Raw genomic sequence first — 25,281 nt, forward strand, 5'->3', positions numbered from 1 at the left:
TTTCTGTGAAATGCTGTGTAACAATTAAAAGAAAAAATAAATACTTGACCTTTCTGACCCAGAGTCTATAAAACTAGCTTCACATATCTTCAGCTAATCACAGTCCTTTACTTATGATATTCAAATATCTATTGCTGAAGAAAGCACATAACCCTAAATTCCTATACATATTCTTTCTCATGATCTTTTCTTTTGTTCCAATTAATATCACTGCTGTGAATTAGTCTCTTCACTAATAACACTTTTCTATGTTTTTAAATCTGCTTACTTAAGAAAGGTGAAAAAGCAGATTACATTGAAATGCAAACTTGCCTTCTCTTGTTTTCTAACACAGTAACCTTAAACATAGGGCCTAAATGTTATCCTTTCCCTTTTTACAATCAAGGCTACCATTCTACCACTTGAGTTATAGCTCCACTTCTGATACTTTGCTTCCACTACTGGCTTCAATCTGATCCTCAGATCTCAGCTTCCTGAGTAGCTAGGATTCCAGGCATGAGTCCCTGGTGCCTAGCTCAAAGAAAATATTTATACATATGTCTTGCCACTGAGCAAAAGATCAGCACAGAAAAAAAAGCCATATAGTATGACTCTAAATGAAAGGATCTCCAGGATGTAGAAACAAAAGCCATATAATGAGTGATTGTTGTCCTTGATGTACTATGTTATCTCTCATCTGTTTTACTGTCCCTTGGTTATCTCCTATTGTTATAATACTTCACCTTATTATCTGATATATTTTATATATGCTTAATTGGTTATTTGAAATAGGAGAGGGAAAGGGGGAAATTAAGTTGTGAGAGGGGAGGGGGGAGGGAAATGTGAAACAGGACATGAGAAAGGGTATCAATATTTTTGAAGTAATGCACCTTCTATCTTATGAATATAATGTAACCCTACTATTAATTACAATAAAAATATATGGAAAAAAAAGAATTGTGCTTGAGAGACACCAAGGGAAGAGATGACATTGTCCACATAGGAATGTACTTTTTACTTGATGAATATAACTAACCCCTCTGTACATCACCTTTATAATGACAATAATACAAAATAACTAAATTAAAAGAACCATAGAAGGAATCTGTAGAATAATGATATAAACAAAATGAGCTGTGGGGAGTTGTGAAGATCACATTCTGACAAGATGAATTTCCTCTTTCAAGAGCAATGGAATATTAAATGTGAGAAGCCTGTCTGTGAAATGAAAGATCATATATACATGGGGCTCCGATAAGCCCTGTATGGCCAGTATGTCTTTTTTAGGATGCAGAGGCCACTGACCAGTAATCCAAACATGTATGTGCAGATACAACTTCCTCAGACACAGAATCATAGCTAGGGTGCCTATTTCGCCTAGTATTTCAGTTAGGAAAAAGCCAAAACAGGAGAGCATGTCCTTGAGTTTAAGCCCCAATGCCAGTACTAGGAGATAGTATCTGCACATATGTGTATTTATATCCAGAAAGGAATCATCTGAACATATTAAAATTCAAAAGCATCAGCAAACTATCTGGTTATAGGACTAAGTTAGTGGTTAATTTTTCTGGATGATGGCAGTTTCTATGGTTTTAGTGTTTCTTTTTCTTTATACTCATCTCCTAAATTGTTTTATGAAAAACTTTTTGCCAGTCTTTGGACTTGAACTCAGGGCCTGGGCACTGTCCTTGGACATCTTTTGCTCAACACTCGCACTCTGCCACTTGAGCCACAGCACTACAGCTGGCTTTTTCTATGTAGGTGGTACTGAGGAATTGAACCCAGGGCTTCATGCATGCTAGGCAAGAACTCTATCACTAGGCTATGCTCCTGGCCCATTCTCCAATCTTTTAATGAGGCATTCATGAGTGTTTATGCCTAATAGCTAGGATAATCGTAGCCGAGGCTATGTGCCCAGCTTGAAGAGCTTCTTTTTTCCTTTTCTTTTTTTGTAGATCATGGGGCTTGAACTCCAGGCCTGTCCCTGAGCTCTTCAGCTCAAGTCTACTGCCTTGCCCCTTGAGCCACAGCCCCACTTCCAGTTTTCTAGAGATTAATTGGAGATAAGAGTCTCAGACTCTTCAAACTTAATAGCTTCTTTCTGGAAGATAGGCTCCCAAACTGTACATCAGGGATTAATAATACCCCTGGATAACCCCGTGGTGCTATGAGGACTGAATGTGTTATTAGTATAAAAAGTGCTTAGAACAATGCCTGGCAGATAGAAAGCCCTCAATAACTCATATTACTTTGATCTTGAAATCACAGGGATCTTGTTGTGATAGGACAGCCTGGCTGACTTTGTGGTGACTGAGTATCTCTCACCATGGAGGATCAGAGAGATGAGCCAGGAATTGCCTGTCAACCTGGCTTCTTCTGCAGTACGTTTGCTTGTGGCTAATGGAAGTATTCTCTTAAAAAAAAACATCCTTGAGGATTTCAAATTGCTGGCTAACATATTGGTCCTAAAAGTTGATTGAGTTGTGAATAGGTATAAAAAATGAAAACAACTCAGAGGGCTCATATTCTCTTTACTATGCTGAAGTTAGATCTAAAATGCACTGGGATATGACAAATGATAAAGGAATTCTAGCTACTCACATACAGGGAGACCAGAAGAGAATTCTCTTGAAAGAATCACAAAGGTGCAATGCCTGTATACCTTTTCATATTTATATAAAATAATATATGTACTGAAATGAACTCCAAGATATAAAAACAATGGACTTTTTTTTCCTTTTTTGCCAGTCCTGGGGCTTGCCCTCAGGGCCTGAGCACTGTCCTTGGTTTTTTTCCACAAGGCCTAGCACTCTGCCACTTGAGCCATGGTATCATTTCTGGCTTTTTCTATGTATGTGGTACTGAGGAATTGAACTCGGGTCTTTGTGCATGCTAGGCAAGCACTCTACTATAGCCAGGTTCCTAGCCTGGTCTATTTTTGTCTGAAAACTTGACACTACTGTCAGCATTAACGTCACCACCTAGTGCAGGAATAGGGTCAAATACTGACTGTGTGTAAGTTAATGTTGCACAATCTGTTCACAGGGCAATGACAGGAGGTATAGCTTCTTCATCCCATCTTCTCTGTTGTTGCTGATGTTTCTGATCCTTTGGAATTCAGTGCTTAGTGTACTGGAAAGGAAGTCATTTTTCTCAGGAGGAATCAAACATATATGTTTCTGCTTCACAGAGTTAAGAGTTTTAGAACTAGAAGACATTCAGCACAGCCTACAGATACTTCTACTACTCTAGTTTTGTGATATTTTGAGGTCTGAATCGGCCAAGCCCACTGTTGTGGCCTGCCAGTAAATTCTTCATTACCATCATCAAAGCCAACATGAATGTTGTGCTCAAAATCAGATGAAGGAGAAATCTTTTTACCTTTTTTTGTTTGTTTTGGTCATGGGACTTGAACTCTGGGCGTGACTGCTGCCCCTGAGCTCTTCAGCTCAAGGCTACCCCCCTACCCATTTAGTTACAGCACCATTTCCGGGTTTTTGGTGGTTAAGTGGAGATAAGAATCTCATGGACTTTAGTGCCCAGGGTGGCTTTGAACCAAGATCCTCAAATCTCAGCTTCCTGAGTAGCTAGGATTTCAAGTGTGAGCCATCGAGCCCAGGTTTTTACTTTCTTTTTCAGTGCTGGAGAAATGTGAACATAGTTATTCCTGGTTTTTACAAAGAACGGGAGGTGGGGCAGATGTTTCAAATTGATTCACTGATAAAGGATTTTGGATTCACTGATGAAGGATTTTTGCCTCTAGTGCCAAATATAACTGCTCCTCAGGAGGTGTAGTGGTGCTGGAGGCTGCTCTCCCAATTTTCTATTATCAGACATGATTCAGAATTTTGAAAAGATCATAAAAGCCAGCTATCATACTGCTTGATATTTATTTAAATAGGCTGAAGACACTGCATATAAAATTGTTTACAGGAGTCTGTCATTCCAGCCACTTGGGACTCCGATGTGAAAGAATCTCTTGTGCCCAGGAGTTTGATGCCATCTTGGGCATTATTAGGACAAGCAGGTGGCAGAGGAGGAAATATCTCTAGTTCCAGCCCTGTTGAAGAGCTCCAGAGGGGCTGGGAAGCTGCCAGAAGAGGAGCAGCATTGGAACACGGCTGGGACAGCAGCTATACCCCAAGGACCAGATAGGACAGGTCTGGGCCAGAGTGGAAGTAAGACAGCCACTACTGCAAGTGGTCACAACTGTGAGAGCAGTGACCAGATGTTAATTATTCTTCCTCCTCCCCTCCCCCTCTCCCTGTCCCTCCCTATCTCCCTCCTCTTCCTCCTCCCTCTCTTCCTCCTCCCCCTCCTTCTTCTTTTGTCAGCCATGGGGCTTGGACTCTGGGCCTGGACATTGTCCCTGAGCTCTTCAGCTCAAGGCTACCACCCTACCTCTTGGGCCACAGCTAGTGGTTAACTGGAGATAAGAGTTTTACAGACTTTAGTGCCTGGGCTGGCTTTGAACCGTGATTCTCATATGTCAGCCTTGTGAGTAGCTGACAAGTAGCTGATTACAAGTGTGAGCTTCCAGGGCCTGGCCAGATGTTGATTCTTAAGTGAAAGGCTGATTAACATCTGACCATGATGGGTCAGATGTTTTCCGGTTTCTGGGTTTATTGATAGAAGGAAACCCAGAAACATAACATTTACATGGATAGGGAGAAAAGAGCTTTGCTTTCTAAAGAAGGCAAAAATAGAATAGAATTGTAGAGAAGGGATGAGAAAAGACAGCAAAATTGGTTCTTACTCTAGAAATCCTTTGTGTATTTTGGATACCGAGGCCAGGACTTGGATTTAGGCATTGTCTCTTAGTTTTTCATTAAAGGTCAGCACTCTACCACTTGAGCTACACCTGTATATCCAACTTTTTTTTACTACTTTATTGGGAAATAAGAGTCTTAGAGTTGGGGATGGGAGTTTGGCCTAGTGGTAGAGTGTTTTCTTAGCATGCATGAAGACCTGGATTCAATCCCTTGGTACCACATACATAGAAAAAGCTGGAAGTGGTGCTGTGGCTCAAGTGGTAGAGCTCTAGCCTTGAGAAAGCCCAATGACAGTGTTCAGGCCCTGAATTCAAGCCCCAGAACTGGCCAAAAGAAAAAAAAAGAAAAGAAAAAGAAGAAAAGAAAAGAAAAAAAATGTAACAGTGGCCCACACTGGCTTTGAAACTTGATCTTGAGATTTGGACTGATTCCAAATTTTTTGTAGATTGTGCAAAGCCTGAGCGGTATGAAAACTGAACTGGACATCTAGTTGGGGTTGGATTACCAACTCATTGGTGTTGTAAACAACAGATAATAGTTATCAAAAGTCATGACAAACTCCTATAGTACAGGTTATTGCCTTCAAAGAACAAACACAAGTGGTGTAACAAAAGCCATAAAAAACCTAAAGGACAGCATCTAGGCCCTGAGTTCAAAGCCCCCAAAGAAGTTGAGAATATACAAAGTTATTCCTGGTACAGAGATCCTAAAATACCTTGAAATCTGATAACAAATTGGAGTGTGTCTTTGATTCTTTTCTTTTCTTTTTTTTTTTTGGCTGGCACTAGGGGAATCGTTTATTCTCAGGCATGGCCCTCGCCCGCTCAGGACCACTTGGGTGTGGTCCCCACCCACTCGGTGGCCTGCGCCCTGGGCTCCGCAGACCAGTCCTCGGTGGCGGGCTGCGCGTTCCAGTCCTCGGTGGGGAACTGCTGGATGGGCACGGAGGGCACCTGCACGCCCTCGGACCAGTCGGCCACCTCGGGCTGCGCGGCCGTGAACTCGGGTGCGAGTGCCGTCCACTCGCCCTGGAACGCCTCCTTGGTGACGGCCTTCTCTGCGGCCGCCTGCTCCTCCTTATCGATTTCCTCGGGGTCGCGGTAGAAGTAGAGGTCGGGCATGACCTCCCACGGGTGCTTGCAAAAGATGGTGCCGCGCATGCGCAAGACTTCCCGGGCCAGCATCCACCACATGAGACCCACAGAGTGTGCGCCCTTGTTGTTGCAGGGGATGGCGATGTCCACGAGTCGGTGTTGCAGAGCGCGATGGTGGGCAGGTTGACGTAGGAGGCCTCGGTGAGCGGCTGGTGGTCGGCCCGCAGGTCGGTCACCACCAGCAGGCACGGCTCGCGGAAGGAGGCCTGGATCTGGTTGGTGAAGGTCCCCAGCGTGAAGCGCCCAGCGATGGGTGTGGCGCCTGTGGCCTCCTCGAACTTGAGCAGGGCGCGCTGGCCGGTGTTGCGGGAGGAGATGACACTGACGTCGGCCGGGTTCTCAATGGCCACGATGGCGCAGGCGGCCCCCAGCAGCAGCTTCTCCCAGGTCCTCTTGAGGTTGATGTAGATGCCGTGGGTCTTCCTCTTGAAGATGTACTGCTCCATCTGGAAGTCCAGGTTGGTGGCGCCCAGGTGGGTGCCCGCCGCCAGGAACTTGAGCACGTCCTCTTCCTTCATCTGCAGCACGTCCAAGGCTCCGGACATTGTGTGAATTTCCCTGGGAAGTTACGACGGGAATCAAGAACAACGTATGTAGCCCGGCCTGGTGAGCGCGGAAAGCCTTTGATTCTTTTCATAAGCTGTTTTCAAATATTGTCTGAATGCATGGGAACATGAACTCTGCCAGAGTGCTGCCTCTCTGTAGCATTGGCAGGCTGGGGACTGGCAGCCTGGCACCCTGACTCACCCCTCTTAAACTGTCAATACTCAGGAAGCTCAGTTTGAAGCTCTCTTTGGCATGAAAGTCCATATCTCCAATTAATCACCAAAAAGGCAGAAGTGGAGTCATGACTCAAGTAGTAGAATGCCAGGCCTGCACAAAACAACTTAAGGAGCCGGCCGAGGTGGCTCAAACCCGTAATCCTAGCTACTCACGAGGCTGAGATCTGAGGATTACAGTTGAAAGCCAGCCCTGGCACTAAAGACCATGAGACTCTTATCGCCAATTAACCACTAGAAAAGTGGAAGTGGTGCTATGGCTCAAGGGGTAGGGTGGTAGCCTTGAGCTGAAGAGCTCAGGAACAGGGCTCAGGCCCAGAGTCCAAGCCCTACAATGACAAAACAAAAACAAAAACAGCTTAAAAGGGATAACACTAGGCTGAGTTCAAGACCCACAGAACTGGCTATCTGGTAGGGAAAACATGTTATAGATTGGCCCCTTTAGTGGATAGTGACTATATAGTGAGATGGATTGGGATAAGCCTGAATGCTGTTACAACTGAATTGTCAGCTGCTGGATAATTAAATCATGTTCCCAAACCATAACATCTTAGTTGTCACAAGTGATAACAGATAAGTAGAACACAAGTCACAGCCTTCCCAGGTTGTAGGGAGTGTTTCATGACTGGTTGATTTTAGGCCTCTGGAAAAATCTTTCATGATGGTAAGAGTGGACTAGAAGGCGGTGTAGAGGAACCAGAGTTCCATTTCCTGGCTGCTAAAGTTTTCCTCAGTGTCCCATAGAATGACCTGTGCTGTGTTGTACCAGCCCAGTGCTAGTGGTCTCTAAGGCCTTGAAGCATTGCCATGTTGGTTTCCATCAAACCATGAGCCACTGAGGCAGCTTCTCCCAGGCCCTTTTCTTTGTCTTTTTAGTATTTTGTTTTTGTCAGTGTATATGTGTGTATACTAGTCCCGAGGCTTAAACTCAAGACCTGGGCACTGTCTCTTACCTTTTTTGCTCTAGACTAGTGTTCTACCACTCAGCCATAGCTTCAACTTTTTTTTGGTGATTGAGATATAAGCCTTAATGGAGTTTTGTATCTTGTCTAGACTGGTTTCAGATCTCACACCTCAGCCTCTTGACCAGGTAGGATTATAGGCATGAGCCACTGGAACTCAACTGAAATGCTCTTTTGCATCTCCATTTCAGTAGGTTCTATTATGATGTGAGTGGAAGATGGAAAATTTCTTATTCAGGACTTGAGAGTATAGGATGAAATAGATTTCTTCAAATAAATTAGTTGTTTATTTCAGGCTAAATTTACATAATATAAACAAGTGTGGATTTACTGTGTAGGTGAATACTAGTCCATGCTCACTCTGGTGTGTCTTTCTAATCTTTTTCTGTATCCACACTTGCCAAAAGATGAATTACGTAGACATTCTTTATATATATAAATAGTTCTGTTCTGTTTTTGTGGTATCTTTGTTCAGTTTGGCTATCAGACTAATACTGGCTTCACAGAATGTGTGGCAAAGTTCTTTCCTTTTCCATTTTATGGAACATTCTTGATTCTTCTTTAAAGGACTGGGAGCATTCAGTAGTGAGCACATTTATTCTTGGGCTTTTCATTACAGTGAGACTATTACTGTTGGAACTATTATGACCAGCACTAAGGGGCTCAGGTGCTTTCCCTGCAGGTTTCACTTCTTTCAGATCTCACCCATACAGAGGGGAAGCTAGGATTATAGGCATGAGTTACTGGCCCCAGGAGATGGGAAATGCTCATTTCCAGCCAGAACTGGCCAAAAAAAAAAGATGGCTGGTGAATGTTAAATTGTTGATTAGGCAACACAATATATGTGTTTCTTTTGTTGTTGTTGTTAATAAGTTGAATCTCATTTCCAGTTCTGTGGCTTTTAACTCTTGCTTTTGGAATTATTTGTGGAATATTTTAGGAGACTGTGAACTTTGAGGATGTGGCCATCAATTTTACCTTGGAAGAATGGGCTTTACTAAGTCTTTCTCAAAGGAAGCTCTACCAAGATGTGATGGGGGAAACATTTAAGAACCTGGCCTCCATAGGTAAATATTCCCTTACTTAACTGTGAGCTGTTCCTGCCCTTGGTAATGCTGCATGATTTAGAATGAAAAATGGAACATGTAGATGAATATATGACTGTAAATATACCATGATCTCATTATGCCATGAAAAGTGATGTAGTCTTAATATTGTTTCTGTAATGTTGAAGGAATCAATGGTTTCTGTGTTTGTATTTTAGAAAAGAAGCAGGGACAAGAAAATAGTGAAGTTAACTAAAACTCCAGGGAAGAAAAAAGGTAATTGCACTAAGCAGAAACAATACTGTTCTTTCAAATATTGTAGGGTGGCAGGAAATTTTTAAACTAAACAGATAATGCAAATACATAAGGATAGAAATTGACTTAATCTTAGGACATTTTTCTTTTAACATGTATACAAATGGAGTTCCAAAATTTGTAAATTCAGAAGTCTAAAATATGACACTATGGAGACCATTTGGAGAAGACCATGCAGGCACAGGAGATACTTTTTAATGGTTTAGTGCTTTAAAAAAGTTCTTAGTTTGTCTGCCTTTTGTTTTTCAGAACTATATTTTTAGAGAGGCTCTATGGATCTGAAGAAGAGAGTCAGTTTAATGAAGCCTTCCAACAGAATGTAGAACATACCATGAATAAGAAAACTCTACCCAGACTTGCATCTTTCAAAAACTATATTTTTGGAGAAACCATCCTTGCTCCTTTACCCATGGGTATGCCTTTCAGAGCTCACACAGGACAAATATCTTTTCAGTATCAGGACATATCAGTATATGTGGACAGCCACAACACTCATAAAGCATATGGGAGAGCTTACAGGAAATTCCATCAGGGGAAAATCAGGTATGGAATGCACAATGAGGAAAATCCATTTGCAGCTAAACAATGTGAAAAGTCCTTTAGCAGTTTTTTTCACAGACAAGAAAAAATTGACACTGAAGTTAAACACTGCTGTGAAAGTATGCATTGTAGAAGATCTTGCCCTCATTTTAGTATTCTTCAAGGGCATGAAAGAATCCACCCTGGTGAGAAACCCTTGGCATATGAGCAATGTGGGAAATCCTCTTTTTCTAGTTCTCTTAAAGCACATGAAAGAATTGACACTGTCAAGAAACCCTATAGATGTAAGCAATGTGGAAAAACATTCGCTTTTTCTGGTGCCCTTCGAAGACATGAAAAAGTCACACTGGAGAAAACCCCTATGAATGTATGCAATGTGGGAAAACCTTCCCTTTCTCTAGTTACCTTAAAGAACATGAAAGGATTCACACTGGAGAGAAACCCTATGGGTGTAAGCAATGTGGGAAAACATACGTTTTTCGCAGTTCCCTTGGCAGACATGAAAGAAGTCACACTGGCCACAAACCCTACACATGTAAGCAATGTGGGAAAACATTCATTCTTCTCCATTTCCTTCAAAGACATGAAAGAATTCACACTGGAGAGAAACCCTATGGATGTAAGCAGTGTGGGAAAACATTTGTGTTTCCCTGTTCCCTTCGAAGACATGAAAGAATTCACACTGAAGAGAAACCCTATAAATGTAAGCAATGTGGGAAAGCATTTGTTCTTCCCTACCATCTTCACAGACATGAAAGAATACACTAAAGAGAAACCTTACAGATTTAAGCAGTATGGGAAAATATTTGTTCTTATTATAACTCTGATTACCTAGAGTTATAGGATGAGCCCCTGGCTCCTGGCTGTTTTTGCTCTTTTGAAACAGGATCTCACTATGAGTGTAACCCTGGCTAGCTTAGGGCTAGTGATTTTCATTCCAGAGGAGAAGCTGTTTCCTCTGTATCCTTACAGTTATCATTGCTATTTGGTATCCTGGGATGAAGAGAGTTCTTGGCATAGACTGCTCTTTTTCTGCAATAATAAACCAATCTAGGAACAGAGCCCCGTGATCCTCTGTACCCTGAGCTTTGGGAGAGTGTAAGGAGCTGTTTATTTAGATACAGGCATCTCCCAAGGTCCCCAGCTGGGGATGGGATCCTGAGATTTCCAGAAGGAAGTGGGCAGATACCAGCAGCCTGCCTGGAAGATACCAGTAGCTGAGTGAAGGATGGGTGGGTGAGGAGGCATGCCTCAATCTTTTCACTCACTGTAGATCTCACTGTCCCGGGCTGATATGAAACAACAGCATAAAAATATTGCATGCATTTTGTAATACTGAACATGTAACTTTTCTGTGCACACACACACACACACACACACACACACACACAGATATGTGTGGCACCAGTAGTACTGAGGATTGAACTCAGGACTGGACATTGTCCCTTAGCTTTTGAACTCAAGACTATAGCTCTACCACTTGAGCCACATCTCCAGTTCTGGCTTTTTTACTGATTAAATGGTGATGACTCACAGACTTTCCTGTGCACCCCTAACCCCTCCCTGCTTTGATACTTAATCTTCTGATCTCAATCTCCTGAGTAGCTGGAATTCCATGTGTGAGCCTCCAGCACCCAGGTTTACTTTGTTTGGATATACTATACCCAAAACGGTAATAGGAACAGCACTGTTTGCATCAAAACAGGCTGGGAGCTGGTGCCTCATATCTGTAATCCTAGTTATTCAGGAGGACTCAAGATCTGAGGATGGCGGTTGGAAGCCTGCCCTGGAAAGAACTTTCATTGAGACTCTTATCTCTAATTGACCAAAATGAGGAGGGAGGAGAGAGAGGTAAAAAGGAGGAAGAAGAACAGACAAAAGAAACATAGAAAAAAAGCAAGGGCGATAAGATGAGCTAAGGCTTGAGTGGAAGAGCAGTACCCAGCCCGGCGCCAGGCCCAAGGGGACCCATGCGGGGTTCTGTGCCTCCTGGGCTACACGGAAGGCTGTGGGCCTTGAGGGGCCCTGAGGAACTGGACTTGGCCTGATCCTGCCAGGTGCTGAAGGGAGCAGCATGGCAGAAAGTTGCTGCATCCTCCTGAAGTTCCCAAGTACATCCACTACCCAGAGAGCAGAGCAAGGCGGTTTCCAGTCTAGGAACCCAGGCCTCCTCTCCCACTGTCCCCTATGCAGAGTGGGTGTGCCTGAGAGCGTGTGGGCGGAGCCCAGAGGAAGGGAGTGGGGACAGCACAGCCCCAGTGCCAGGGCCTCCAGCCAGTCTGCTAGGGTATAGGGGTGTCCTCACTGAGGACCAAGCATAGGACGGGTGAGCTAGATCCTGCCAATCACTGGATGCCATTGGGAAGAGAGGAGACAAGTTGAGCTGCTTCCTATAAATTACTCCCAAAGCTGCAGAACTCAATCTGCCAAACTCCAGTTTTATCTTTTTCTTTGGTGGTCTTCGGGCTTGAACTCAGAGCCAGGGCTCTGTCCTTGAGTTTGTTGTTTTGTTCAATGCTCTCACTTTACCACGTGAGCCACAGCACTACTTGCAGCATTTTCTAAATAGTTTGCTAGATATTAGTCTCATGGCCTTTCCTGCCCTGGCTGGATTTGAACCACTGTCCTTAGATTAGTCTCCTGAGTAGCTCTGATTACAGGCATGGGCCACCATTGCCCATTTTTAGGGTCTGTTGTGTATGTGCACACACATGGACGTATGTAATCACTGAAAATTGTTCCTGGTCATGGATGATCATTATCTGGGTGGTGGTGACCCACGCCCTCGTTTGCACTGTGTTCCCACAGGACCCTGTGGACATCTCTGATGTAACATTTAATGCCCACATGCCTGATTTCTCCTCCAGTGACAGGGACATCTCATCCCAAACATCTAGAGTAGGATCAGAATGAAGATAAGTGAACACAAAATTAAAATCATAAGTGTATTCTGAGTGAGTTAAACTCAAGTATTTAATGAGTAAGTAAAGTGCATATGCATTTGATTAATATAGCCATACTATTCAAAGGACTTGTATGAAACTGGAACCTGGTAAAATGAGGTAAGTAGGGTTGGGAGAGATGGGAAAGGAGACATTTATCAAGGTGCAGTGTACTCATTAACTGATTTGGTTGAATAAAAACTTCTTTGCACAACTACTTGGAAATAATCACAGAAGAGGGAGCATCAGCTCCTCTCAATCTCACTCTCACTCATCTTGGGATTCCCCTGAGATGGAAAGGTGGTCAGATGTTAGAACTCTCACAGTGACAAGGGGCATGACACTTGCTTGTTGTCTACTTCCTGACCTTCCCTGCATGATGCCTTGAGGCCTTCTCCCTTTTGGCCCCACTCTCGTTCTCCCTCACCTGGACTGTAGTCCTCTTACCCTGGCCAAGCCTTTCTTCATGCCATCCTTCCACATCCCTGGGATATTAGTTTTCCAACTCTGCCATTAAATGCTACCACAAGGAAATCCAAACAGCAGAAATGTATTTCCTCAGACTTCTAGAAGCTATATGGGAAGCTGAGGTTGAGAGTATTGTACCTCTTCTTGGTTAGCACAGGCACAACTAACAGAGGAAGTTGAAAATAGGATCACTGTGGAGCCACACTAGAGGCAAAAATCAAAATACCTCAAAATATCCATGTGGAAAAAGAGCTTCCTGTATGACTTATCAGTTGAACTGGTAAAAGAAAACTTGAGGCCCTGAGTTCAAACTCCATTGATCATTTCCCCTCCCCACCCCATACACATAGATGAGAACTTGACTGAGTGTTTCAATGGAGGGTTGTTGGAAAATCTGTGTGCCCATCCATCTATCTATCCAGTGATCTACTGATTGGTCTGTCTCCCTGTTTTGGATGTGGACGTATTTCAGATTAATGAGATTTGCTATGTGTCAGTAGCTCACACCTGTAAACATAGTATTCAGGAGGCTGGGATGTGGGGATTCAGTTTGAAGCCATCTCAGTCAGAAAACTCTAATACTCTTACCCTTAGTTAAGCAGCAAAATTCCAGCGGTGGCACGATGGATCATACAAGCACACTGCTGCTTAGAATAATGAGACATGGGAAAGGGAGGGAGAAATGCTAGTATTGAAATTAGTATGCACCTAATTCCATAGGGCATTTCCTTTTTGTTTGTTTTTGGGTTTTCAGAGATCAAGTTTTTGGTCTGAGTGGGAGATGTAACCAGACTCTATATAGTAGCCATCTTTACCACACAGCTATGTCCTTCTCCCAAAGCACTGTTTCTTGTCATCAAATACCTTTGTAAAATATCTCTTTGCATTTGAACAATTTGATTTGGGGTGCTGAACAAAGAAGCTTACATTGGATTGGGAAAGACATATCCATTTCTTTCCAAAACACATTCCAGCCTTCACTGGTTCTCTTCCAAGTTTGAAAATGAAACTCATTTGTCATTCTAAAACTGATTTAATTCCTGGCTTAATCAGTCATGGAAAATAGATGTGTGAAGAGAGGACTTTTTTTTTTGCCAGTCCTGGGCTTGAGCTCAGGGCCTGAGCACTGTCCTTGGACTTTCTCAAGGCTAGAACTCTACCACTTGAGCCTCAGCAACACTTCCAGGTTTTTTTTTTCTATGTATGTGGTACCGAGGAATCGAACCCGGGTCTTCATGCATGCTAGGCAAGCACTTTAACCACTAGGCCAAACTCCCGGCCAAGAGAGGACTTCTTATTAGCAGGCTCTTCTGAAAGCAAAAACTGAGAGGCAAAGGCGTGGAATTTGACATAGTCCACATCCTGCATAGATTGTTTTCCTAGAAAGCACTTCAGGCTGCATGTGCACCTGGCTGCAGCGACTTGACCATCATTTAACCTTGTATTTCTACTACTTAACTTCCAAAGAGAAGAGGAATTGTCAGGGTTTTTAGTCCTCGGTCCCTCCTGACCCGCAGGAGAGATAGGGAGAACACGTCCTGACCAGGACGAGCCGAGAAAGGAGTGGGCCGACTGACTGCCCGCACCCAGCCCTCCCTCACCGGAAGACAATCAGACACGTCAGGGAGACCCGTCAAGGCAGGAACTCGTTTAATGAGGAAGTACATTCAGCTAATATAGGTTGCAGGGGCCTATCAACACAAAGGTGGGCAGCGTGGAGGAGGTCCCCATGTTTACTCTCACTCTAGGTCTCAGCAGAAAGTGATTCACAATACCAACGGTATAGCTCAAAGTTAGGCATGGTGTTCATACATGACAGCTCATTTCTTTGGGTGGTTATCTGACTCAGTGATGCAGATTCATGGGTCAGCCTGACCCTGCACTCTGCTCCCAACAAGGAACAATTATCTTTTGACCTGTATATTGTTGCCTATTTAGTTTCAGAACTGAAAACCAGGACATACTGATACCGACAGCCTGTCATGTGTATTCTTTATTGTTACACTACTCTAAATTATTTAACAGTCAGATGACAAGTACATGGACTCTGCAGATCTTTACATCAGCACATACGTGAACATCATCACTCATTTAGATGGTACCTGTGAAGAAATTAAACAATACACAGAAATTTAGTATGAGTAGTGTAGAAACATCATTCTATCTACAGGACTGAGTATTGAAACCATGGCACGTGCATGCTAGGCACACAGATCTGCTATTCGAGCCACACCTCTACCTCTGCTATCTGTGCCAGGCCTCTCTGCAGTACTGAGGTTTAACTTTAGAAGCTTGTGCTAGAGGAAGCCTGAAAAAGCTTTTGGCAATGCTGCTTCATCATGTGAATCTCTATTGTGCCCTCAACATGGCCAGGAGTGGACTGGTGACCCACTGGCTCAACTGGATGATAATATTACCGGGAGGATGCACACACACATACACAGTCCTGGGACCTGAAATCAGGGCCTGAGCATTGTCCTTGGGCTTTCTCAAGGCCAGAGCTCTATCACTTGAGCCATAGCACCATTCCCAGCTTTTTCTATGTATGTGGTACCAAGGAATCAAACCCAGGTCCCTTGTGCATGCTAGGCAAGCACTCTACCACTAGACCAAACTCCTGTCTCAACTCCCTAAATTTTGACTGAGGATGTAATTTCATTAGAAAACCATCACTGCTCATTTAGCAGTTATAATCATGCCTGATGCCAAGATTTTAACACTTTACCCTCAGTAAATGATGTCTATACACAATTAATTCAGTCAGAATCCTTGGATTCAGATTGATAAAAAAAAGTTTCCATGCTAGATGTGGTGGCTCACACCTTTAATCCTAGCTACTCAGGAGCACCTAGGCCCCAGATTTCAAGCCCTGAAATCGATGTGACTGACCAAAAAAAAAAGTTATCATTAAGTGTATAGAAAGGCAGTCAAGTAGCTGGGCACTAGTGGCTCATGACTGTAACCCTAGCTACTCAGAAGGCTGAGATCTAAGGATTGAGGTTCAAAGCCAGCCAAGGCATGAAAGTCCATGAGACTTTTTTCTTCTAATTAACCACCAGAAAACCAGAAGTGGCACTGTGGCTCAATGTTGTAGAGCACTAACCTTGAGCTGAAGAGCTCAGGACAGCGCCCAGGCCCAGAGTTCAAGCCCTATGACTACCACCACCAAAAGACAGACGGCTCAGAGTTCAGGCCCCATGACCAACCAAAAACAAAAAGTCTTGGCCAGGAGCATAGCCTAGTGGTAGAATGCTCACCTAGCATGGATGAAGCCCTGGGTTCTATTCGTTACTACCACATACATAGAAAAGGCCAGAAGTGGAGCTGTGGCTTAAGTGGTAGAGTGCTACCCTTGAGCAAAACGTATCCCAGGACCGTGCCCCAGCCCTGAGTTTAAGGCCTAGGACCGCCCCTACCCCACCTCACCCCCCCCCAAAAGAAAGGAAGGAAAGAATATCATGTGCAAAATAAGGCAGAAATCCTGAGAGTAAGTCCACTGGCAATTGTCAACAACCAAGAAAATAGGAAAAAGGGGACTTCATGGATAGATTCTTTTCTACCACCCGAGCAAAAACCAAATGGTAGCAGGCACTTCAATATGAAACCTGTGATCCCCGGAGCCGTGATGTAAGTTGGTAGTACAGAAGCTACTTTCTCTGATCCTTTGTAACTGCAATCCTAGAAAATGAGAACCCATTGGAATAGGGTCTCATACACAAGGGATCCTATTAGAGCTTTCTAAGAGTTCTCTTCACTGGTAACTAGAACAGCAAGAACTCCATCTCCACACTGGTGTCTTGGTCATTTACTCAACTTGCAAAAGGACAGAACGGCACAGACAAAAGCTGCACTGCTGTGACATTCAAAATAGTTCCCATAAACTTGTTGCCTTGTCTCTGTACATCTTTTATATACATCCCTATCTATATTTGGATATCTGACCTTTTTAAGCAAACCTCTCCCATCATCACTGTGTTCTGGTTCTCTTGAGAACACGGAAGGATTAAATGATTCATAGAAAAATACCATGTGAATTCATACACTTACTTTTTCATCCAAATTAGCTATAATTCACTAACAACTTTATATACTGTACATGCATGGGAATATTCCCTGCTTTTTCCATGAAATGAGGCCTCTTACTAAATTAAATGATGACCTCTGCTAAACAAAGTTTTTTATGCATGATCAACCAAGAGTTCTTTCCTTATGAACCTATATAATGTTTCCTGTGCTTTTGCTGCTTTCCTTATTTTCCATTTCATTAGCTATGTAGGAACTCAAGCTGACATACCACGTGTATTTCTGCTTCCAGGACTCCTCTGCTCCCTCCTTGCTGGTGCTACTCTTGGCTGCCTCTGATTTTTTTCCCCCAGACCTGGGGCTTGAACGCAGGGCCCGTGCACTGTCCCTGAGCTTCTTTTGCTCAAGGCTAGCCCTCTACTACTTGAGGCACAGTGTCACCTCTGCTTCTGTTTACTTGGTGCTGAGGACTCCAACCTAGGGCTTTCATGCATGCCAGGCAAGCATTCTACCACTAAGCCACATTCCCAGCCCCTGCCTCTCTGATTGATAAAAGGATCTGCAGTACTCCCATCCAGTGTGATGGTCGGTCTTTCAAAGTAACTTGAGTTGTGTGGTGCAAAGAACGGATTCAGACTCCATTAAGCTATGTTGTACATAAAATCTGTTTCCATTCCCTCCAATAAGTGTTTATTGCATATAAATCTGTGACCATCTTCATTTAGTCTTGTAGTTCCTAGGACTTGACTTCCAAAGAGAACAGGAGCAATTATCTTTTGACCTGATCTGTTGTTGCCTATTTACTTTCAAAACTGAAGACAAGGATGTACTGATACCCATAGCCTGTCCTGTATACTGTATGGTTACAATACTCTCAATTGTTCCACACTAAAATGAGCAGCATATGGACCCACCAGGTGTTTGGTTCCAGACAAGATCAGAAGTCATCGTCCTTTGGGTGCTGGTGTCTTCACTATGAAGAAATTAAACACATACACAAGAATTCAGTCTGCAGCTAGGTAAGTGCTGGTGTCTCACACATGTAATCCTAGCTACTAGGAGGCTGAGATCTGAACATTGTGGTTCAAAGCCAGCCTGGGCACAAAAAGTCTGTAAGACTCTTATTCCAATTAACAGACAGAAAACCAGAAATGGCACTATGGCTCAAGTGGTAGAGCCCTAGCGTTGAGCTGAAGAGCTTAGGGACAATGCCCAGGCCCAGAATTCAAGCCCCACGACCACCCCCCTCCAAAGAAAAGTCTGTACAGTGTAGAAGAAAATCATATTTTCCATCTACAGTGCTGAGTATTGAAACCATGATTGTCTGCATGCTAGGCACACGATCTACTATTTCAGCTATACCTCCACCTCTTCTATCCCTACCAGGCCTTTCTTCAATACTGAGGTTTGATTTCAGAAACCTGTGCTAGATGAAGCTGCATAGGAATGAGTCTAGCTTTTGGCAATGCTGCCTCATCACATGAACCCCTTGTGTGCCCTCAGCATGGCCAGGATTGGATTGATGAGCCGCTGGCTCAACTAGATAGTATTTACTGGGAGGGTTGAGGCCAGATGATAGTAATTGGAAGGCACTCACAGTAGGAATGGCTTTGAAAGGCCATTCCCAATTCACCCGCCCAATACAGTTCAAGGGTTAAAGCATCAGCCAGCAGCCCAAGAGAAGAAGCACAATGCCATACTACTAGTGCATGGGCACACACGTGTGCAAACACACAATTTCATGGAAGTAGTTTTGGCTGTGAGTTTAAGGACTTGACACTCAAGTTGCAATCAAAAAATGCAAATCATATGAGACTGTAAAAAATGGTACTAAAGAGTACAATCAACAAGATGAGGGAAAAAAGGGAAGAAAATAACACAAACCTTCATGGTCCACTTATGTGAAGCACAGAGCTCACCAAACTCACAGGATGAGAAAGTTGAATAGTGAGTTGCAAGCTTACAGAAAAGGAGGAAGACAGGGTGGCTTCTGAGCATGGAGGTTCAGATTAAACAAAATGACCCAAAGTTGCCTCACAGCTTAGGCAATGCACCTAACACTACCCAGCTGTACAAAAACAGATATGCTGGAACATCGTATGCTGTGGTTTTTATCCTAATTTTTAAAAAAATCTTAATTCTGGGAGGTCTTCTTTTATGACTAGTTCTCACTCCTTGCTGCAAACCTGTATCATTCTCCAATTCCTAAAATGCAAGGGAACTTTTAACGTTCACATAAGAATTTGATTTTAAAAACAGTTAAATTTGTTCCACTTGGTATTGAAGATGCTTTGTAAATCATTCACCTGAGGCCAAACAGGTATGGCTGAAGGGCTTCAAGTCTCTCCAGTAAGAGGTGGTGGAAAACTTTAAGGTTAGTATAATGAACCGCATCAAAGGACATGGCCTTTCCTCTCTTGTTTGCTTTCAAGCAGCTCCTTCTTTACTCTCTTTCTTCCTAGAGCAGTATCAAATGTCTTTCTCACCTGTCTCTCATTGTTCCCTTTCTCCATTTTCTTCCTACACACTGGAATAGGCTATTATTCCTCTTTCAAAAAGCTGTGGAATAGAAAGACTATATTCTCTACAGGTAAGGAGACTATTGCTTTCTCCTGCTCCAATCTTGTGTGGCCAAGTAAATGAGCAAACTTTTCCACCTCACTAAAGATAAAAGATGAAAGCCACCATGGAGCTCCTGTAGGCAAATAGATGATTTCAGCAAGGGAAGTTCTGGGGCTTGAATTCAGGGACTGGGCACTGGTCCTGAGCCTCCCTATGCTCAAGGCTGGCACTCTTAAAATTTTAGCCACAGCATTACTTCTGTTTTCGTGCTGGTTACATTTCTACCCAGGCATGCCTCACACTGTGATCCTCAGATCCCAGGCTTCTGAGGAGCTGCAAATACAGGAGTAAGCTGCCAGTGACTGGCTCAAATCTAGTCTTAACCAGCTGATCTAAGCAAAAGACCAACATTTAAAAATAAAAACTGGATTAATTTTTTTTCATCTTGGTGTTCCAGATTGGGCTGTAATCATTAAAATCAGAACACAGAGTCTGGTCATTTTCTGTCTCTTGGACCTAATGCATGTTTCACATCATTTGTGCCAATAAGGTAGTCATCAGCGTAACTGTGCTCTTGGTATAAAAAAACTCATTCTTCCTTATTTTTCTTGGTCAGCCACAGGGCTTGAACTCAAGAGAATGGATGCTGTCCATAAGCTTTTCTTTTCTCAAGACTAGCATTCTATGAGGTAACTGACAGCTTCATTTCTGGCCATTTTGGTGGTTAATTGGAAATAAGAGTGTCATGAACTTTCGTGGCTTTGAGCCATGGAGGGGGGAGAGAGAAGAGAAACAGAAGAGAACAAGGAGGGGGGAGGAAGAGAAAAAGGGGAGAAAGATAGAAGGAAAGGAAGGAAAGAAGGGAGGGAGGGAGAAAGAAAGCAAGAGGAAGCAAGCAAGCCAGCTAGAAAGAGAAAGGGAGGGAGGGTGGGAGGGATGAAGAGAGAGAGAGAGAGAGAGAGAGAGAGAGAGAGAGAGAGAGAGAGAGAGAGAGAGAGAGAGAGAGAGAGAGAGAGAAGAAGAAGAAGAAGAAGAAGAAGAAGAAGAAGAAGAAGAAGAAGAAGAAAAAGAAGAAAAAGAAAGAAAGAAGAGGAGGAAAGGAAAGCAAGAAAACAATCACGGAAGCCATGAACAGCCCCGGAGGAACTGGAATCAGCCTGATCCTACCTTGCAGTGAGAGGAGAAGTGTCCTCCTAATGCTACCAAGAGCATCCATTAAGCTGCCAGCGTGGAGGTTACCAGTCTAGGATCCCAAGGCCTTGTCTCCCACTGTTCCCTGCGCAGAGTGGGCGTGCCTGAGAGCGTGGGGGCGGAGCCCAGAGGAAGGGGGCGGGGACAGCACAGCCCCAGTGCCAGGGCCTCTGGCCAGTCTGCTAAGGTCTAGGGGCTTCTTCACTGAGGGAACAGCATAGGATGGGTGAACTAGATCCTGCCAACCACTGGGTGTCATGGGGAAGAGAGGAGACAAGAAGAGCTGCTTCCTGTAAATGAGCCCCTGAACTGTAGCGCTCCTCTCCTAAAGTACACTTTTGTTTTTGTGTGTTGGTCCTGAGGCTTGAGCTCAGGGCCAAGGCTCTGTCCTTGAGCTTGTTGTTTTGCTCAAGGCTCTCAACCACTTGAACCACAGCTCGACTTCCAGATTTTCTTAGTAGTTTGGTGGAGATACAAGTCTCATGGCCTTTCCTGCCCTGGCTGGATTTGAGCCGAGGTCCTCAGATCTCAGCATCTTGAGTAGCTAGCAGTACATATGTGAACCACTGGCCTCCATCTGGAAGTCTCATTGTGTGTGTGTGTAACCATCTAATATGTTATTCACTGATGATTATTTTCAGGGTGGTGGTGACCCATGCCCTCATTTGCACTGTGTTCCCACAGGACCCTGAGGACACCTCTGTTATAACATTTATTATTTTTTTATTGTTGGAGTGATGTACAGAGGGCTTACAGTGACATTCATCAGGTAGTGGGTACATTGCTTCTTTTTGTGTGTGTGTGGGGGGGGTCATGGGTTTTGAGCTCGGCCTGGGCACTGTCCCTGAGCTCTTCAGCCCTTGAGCCAAGCCCCACTTCACGTTTTCTAGAAGTTAATTGGAAACAAGAGTCTCAGGTCCTTTTGTGCCCGCACTGGCTTTGAACCTTGATCCTCAGATCTCAGCCTCCTGAGTAGCTAGAATTATAGGTGTGAGCCCCCGCTCCCCCTCTCCCCCCAGTGTACCTTGCTTCTTTTTTTTTCAATATTGTCTACAATTTATTATCTTTTCCACAGTACAAATTTTTCACAAACCATAAGTCCTTTGCAGTTATTCAAAGTCTGTAAACAAGGGTCTGAATCCCCACACTCCCCACCTCAGTTTCAGCTTGTGAATGTTTTAAGTCCTTCAATCAAGCTTTAGCTCTTCCATTCACATAAGGAATCAAGAGGTTTCTCTCCTTAAATTATTTATATTTTTATCATATAGCCTGAAATGCAGTAAATCCCAGTGAAAGCCCTGGGGAAAACAAAACATGATCTTTACAGCAGGACTCGAACCTTTATATTGAATGCATTTTGAAGAAGCGTCCCATAATAAAAGCATGGGTTTTCGTTTCCAGAAATCAAGTCAATTAGAAACCCTAGTTTCTACTTAAAAACCCATTTTGATCTAAAAGTGAAAACTGTCCCCTATCCACAGTCATTTTACAAACTCTATACAGTTTAACTTGCAGAGATTTTTTTTTCCAGTCTGGAAAACAGTAGTACAATTAGTTTTACTTCTTTTAAGTTATATAGTCCATCATGTAAATAGCTCTGTGGAAAGATAAGAAGATGCTCTGGTAAACAAGAAATTTTTGCAAGCCCATGCTGGCTTACTAGTCCATTAAAGCTTGTAAGTCCATAGTGGCCTTCAACAAAATATGTATATACATCACCATCAAAAATGCAGAAATAAATAGGCAGGAAATGACTGTAAACTGTCTCATCTCTTAATGATTTTTCAGTAATTGGCTTGATGAATTGGCTATGTAGTCACTTAAATAAGCAGACAGTAGACAGTTGCCTTGCAGGACATTCCACTATGGCATCCAGTTTCGAAAGCCCCAATGGAGTTAATTGCAGTCCTAAAATTAAAACAAAAATAGGGAGTAGAGGATGGATGGAAAAAAAAGTGTACAGGTGCTACTGAAATGGAATCCCAACAAAACAGCTAGGTAGATCACTTAGACTTCTTCTTAAAAAGGCTTTTGATTTTTGATGGCTTTTTGCTTTTCTCTCCATTATGACAAAGGTCATGGGGGATGCTGCTTATCCTGGTAACAGTTGGGGCTTCCTGAACTGGTTTGCTTTCGTTGCCAGTGGAGGAACATGATGTGTGACGAGGTTTAGGCACCGGGATGCCACTAGAGAGCTGGTTCATGCTACAGGACTTCTCCAAGATGCCGTTGTACACTTTGCTTGCAGGACTGAAGATCATACTCTTCGTTTCTGTCAGACCTACACAATCAGGAGAGCCCCGGGAGAGATCTGCCGTCACGGGCGAATCTCCTCTGGAAGAATCCTCTAGGGAGAGCTCATCTCTGGATATCTTCCGAGGAGAGACTGGTTGGTATATCTCGAGGCTTGGGGGAGGAGACTGCTTCCTTCCAATGGAAGAGTTCAAGGAGTCACATTCTGAAGCTGTGTCTGGCACTTCCCATTGCTTTTCGGCAGTGAAATAAATGGCCTCCTCCTCTTCTTCATTCCGATAGAGTGCAGGGCAACTTGACACTGAGAGGATGTCTGGATCTGGGGAAGGCAATGAGTGCTGGGGATGCTGAGGCAGGTGAGGATAACGAGGATGGGCTGGATGATGAGCATGTGGAGGAAGCTGGGCTCGCTGGGACTGTGGTGAAGAGGGCACAATGCTAGGGCAAGAGCGACACAAGCTGCTGCTTCTGGCTAAAGATCCAGCAGGTTTAGCCACAGTCCCAGGAAATGGAGGCACGATTGGGGGTGTGTCTTCATCTAAGTCATCAACCCCTCCAGCAATTGGGTAGGGTGGAATGGAAACTCGGGGCAGCACTACCCAGCTGTGATCTGAATAAAGGGAAGAGGTCAGGCTGGGGAGTCCCGAGTTATGGGCTATCTGAAAGCCACAGATCTTCTCAATCTGTTGCCAGCGAAAAAGTCATTCTCGTAAACAAGTTGTCAACTCTGAGAGAGCTTTCTTTGCTTCCAGAATCTTGTGATCTACTTCATGTAGGGAGGAGCTATGAGCAACGTGTAGCGTCCCAAAGACGGTGCTTCTCTTCTTTTTAATTTTTTCTGCCTCATCCTCAGCGATAGCTAACTGCATTTCAGCATTCTGTCTTTTGATGTTGTAGTACTGTACTTCTACTTCATGGGTCAACTGAAGCCATTTTTGAAGAGCATCTGGAACAGACCAGCTGCTTCGCAGTTCAAATTCTTTTTCAGCCTTTTTTAGAGCCATGCAACCTGCTCCAATTCCTGCTCTGCATACTGACGTCTGCTCAGTTCACACTCAGCTCCTTCCCTGAGCTCTCTCAGCCGACAGGCCTCCTCCTTGGCATAATTGATTTCATCCATCATTTTGCGCTCTAGATTTTGCTTCTCGACAGGAACATTTCTGTTTTCTTTCTGTGCCTTTTCAAGCCTCTCTTGTAAGTCTGGAAGACTTTGTTCTGCAGTTTGTAGACTCTCTAAGTCTTTCATCATTTTTGCAACATGTTCTTTTGATGTCTTATTCTGTGTATAAGCAAACCAGCATCCTCCAACACCAATTAGAATAGAAACTGTGAGAATAAAATCCTTCATCCAGTTATGAGGTGGACGTGTCAGAGGTCCAAATAAAACCACATCCAGGGCCTTGAGCTGTAGTTTCTGTCTGTGACTCCGGTCGTTGATTTTCAATTGAGAAATCATAAATGAAAGCTCATGTACTGTGATCCTGGGAAGTATTGTTCCTTTGACATTATTGTCTCTAAAATTCTTCTCATATTGTGGGAGTTCCACAAATTCTATCAACCACTGAAGGGGATCTTCAAGGGTCCAATGATGAACTTCTGATGTTTTCCATCGCTTCCACAAATCCTCAACAGTAATAGGCTTGTCTTCTCTGTGCAGATGGCTATGTATATTAGTCGCCTCTTTATACTTCCTATCTTCTCTGATAAATTCATGGCTTTCCTCTACTTCAATCCCACCATCTTTGTCATCATCCATTTGTTTATGGATCGTCTGAAGAGCTTCCAGACTAAATCTGTCTTCTTCTGTGAAGCATGGTGGACTCAGTGACATGCAGGGATCTGTCAGCAGCGCCCGGCAATTGCCCGCCACTGGCTCTGGAGAAGCAGCCGCCCTGGCCGAGCCAGTCGACCTTCGCCCGCGGAGGTGTCTGGGCACCAGGTCGCATCTGTCTGCGGCTCTGGCCACCAGGAGCCCAAACACCAGCAGAGCAGCCCAGTGCCGCCCAGGCAGCCAGCCCCAGGCCGGGCCGGCTTCCCGGAGGGATGCGGGCAAGGGGACCGCGGGGCAGCGGCGCCCCAGCTGCCTGCCACTTGCTGGCCCTGCGAGGCGCCACCATGGCTGGCGACTCCGCGGGCCGCCCCCGCCACCCCAGACGCTGCCTCCCGCTGGACGCCAGTCTGGTCCTCGGGACGCTGGCGGCCTCCAGAGCTCGGGTCGCGGTGGCGTTCATTGGCTCTGGTTATTTAAAACAAGAAACAAAACAAAACAAAAAAAGTGGGTGGGAGGCAGAAAGG

General features: G+C 44.1%; 2 long non-coding RNA genes and 2 pseudogenes across 3 annotated transcripts; 1 reads left to right on the forward strand and 3 right to left on the reverse strand.

The window, feature by feature from the left end:
• The first annotated feature begins 2,297 nt into the window (after window positions 1-2,297).
• LOC150040059 (uncharacterized) lies at window positions 2,298-9,395 on the forward strand. 2 transcript variants are annotated; one of them, XR_016534102.1, is made up of 4 exons: window positions 2,298-2,360; window positions 8,587-8,713; window positions 8,911-8,968; window positions 9,257-9,395. It is a non-coding gene; the product is annotated as an uncharacterized LOC150040059 (long non-coding RNA). The 2 variants fall into 2 exon arrangements; XR_016534101.1 differs by lacking the exon at window positions 2,298-2,360 and adding an exon at window positions 4,103-4,157.
• Window positions 5,536-6,489, reverse strand: LOC150040060 (small ribosomal subunit protein uS2 pseudogene; annotated as a pseudogene).
• A 5,588-nt stretch (window positions 9,396-14,983) lies between the features above and the next one.
• On the reverse strand, window positions 14,984-20,763 carry LOC150040061 (uncharacterized). Its single transcript, XR_016534099.1, has 3 exons — window positions 20,710-20,763; window positions 17,895-17,953; window positions 14,984-15,059 (listed from the first exon to the last, which is right to left on the reverse strand). It is a non-coding gene; the product is annotated as an uncharacterized LOC150040061 (long non-coding RNA).
• Window positions 20,764-22,065: 1,302 nt separating this feature from the next.
• LOC150040062 (stromal interaction molecule 2 pseudogene) lies at window positions 22,066-25,217 on the reverse strand (annotated as a pseudogene).
• Between the last annotated feature and the right edge of the window lie 64 nt (window positions 25,218-25,281).

The sequence above is a fragment of the Megascapheus bottae genome, unplaced genomic scaffold, assembly GCF_031878675.1.
Source record: "Megascapheus bottae isolate mThoBot1 unplaced genomic scaffold, mThoBot2.hap1 HAP1_SCAFFOLD_103, whole genome shotgun sequence".
NCBI lineage: Eukaryota > Metazoa > Chordata > Mammalia > Rodentia > Geomyidae > Megascapheus > Megascapheus bottae.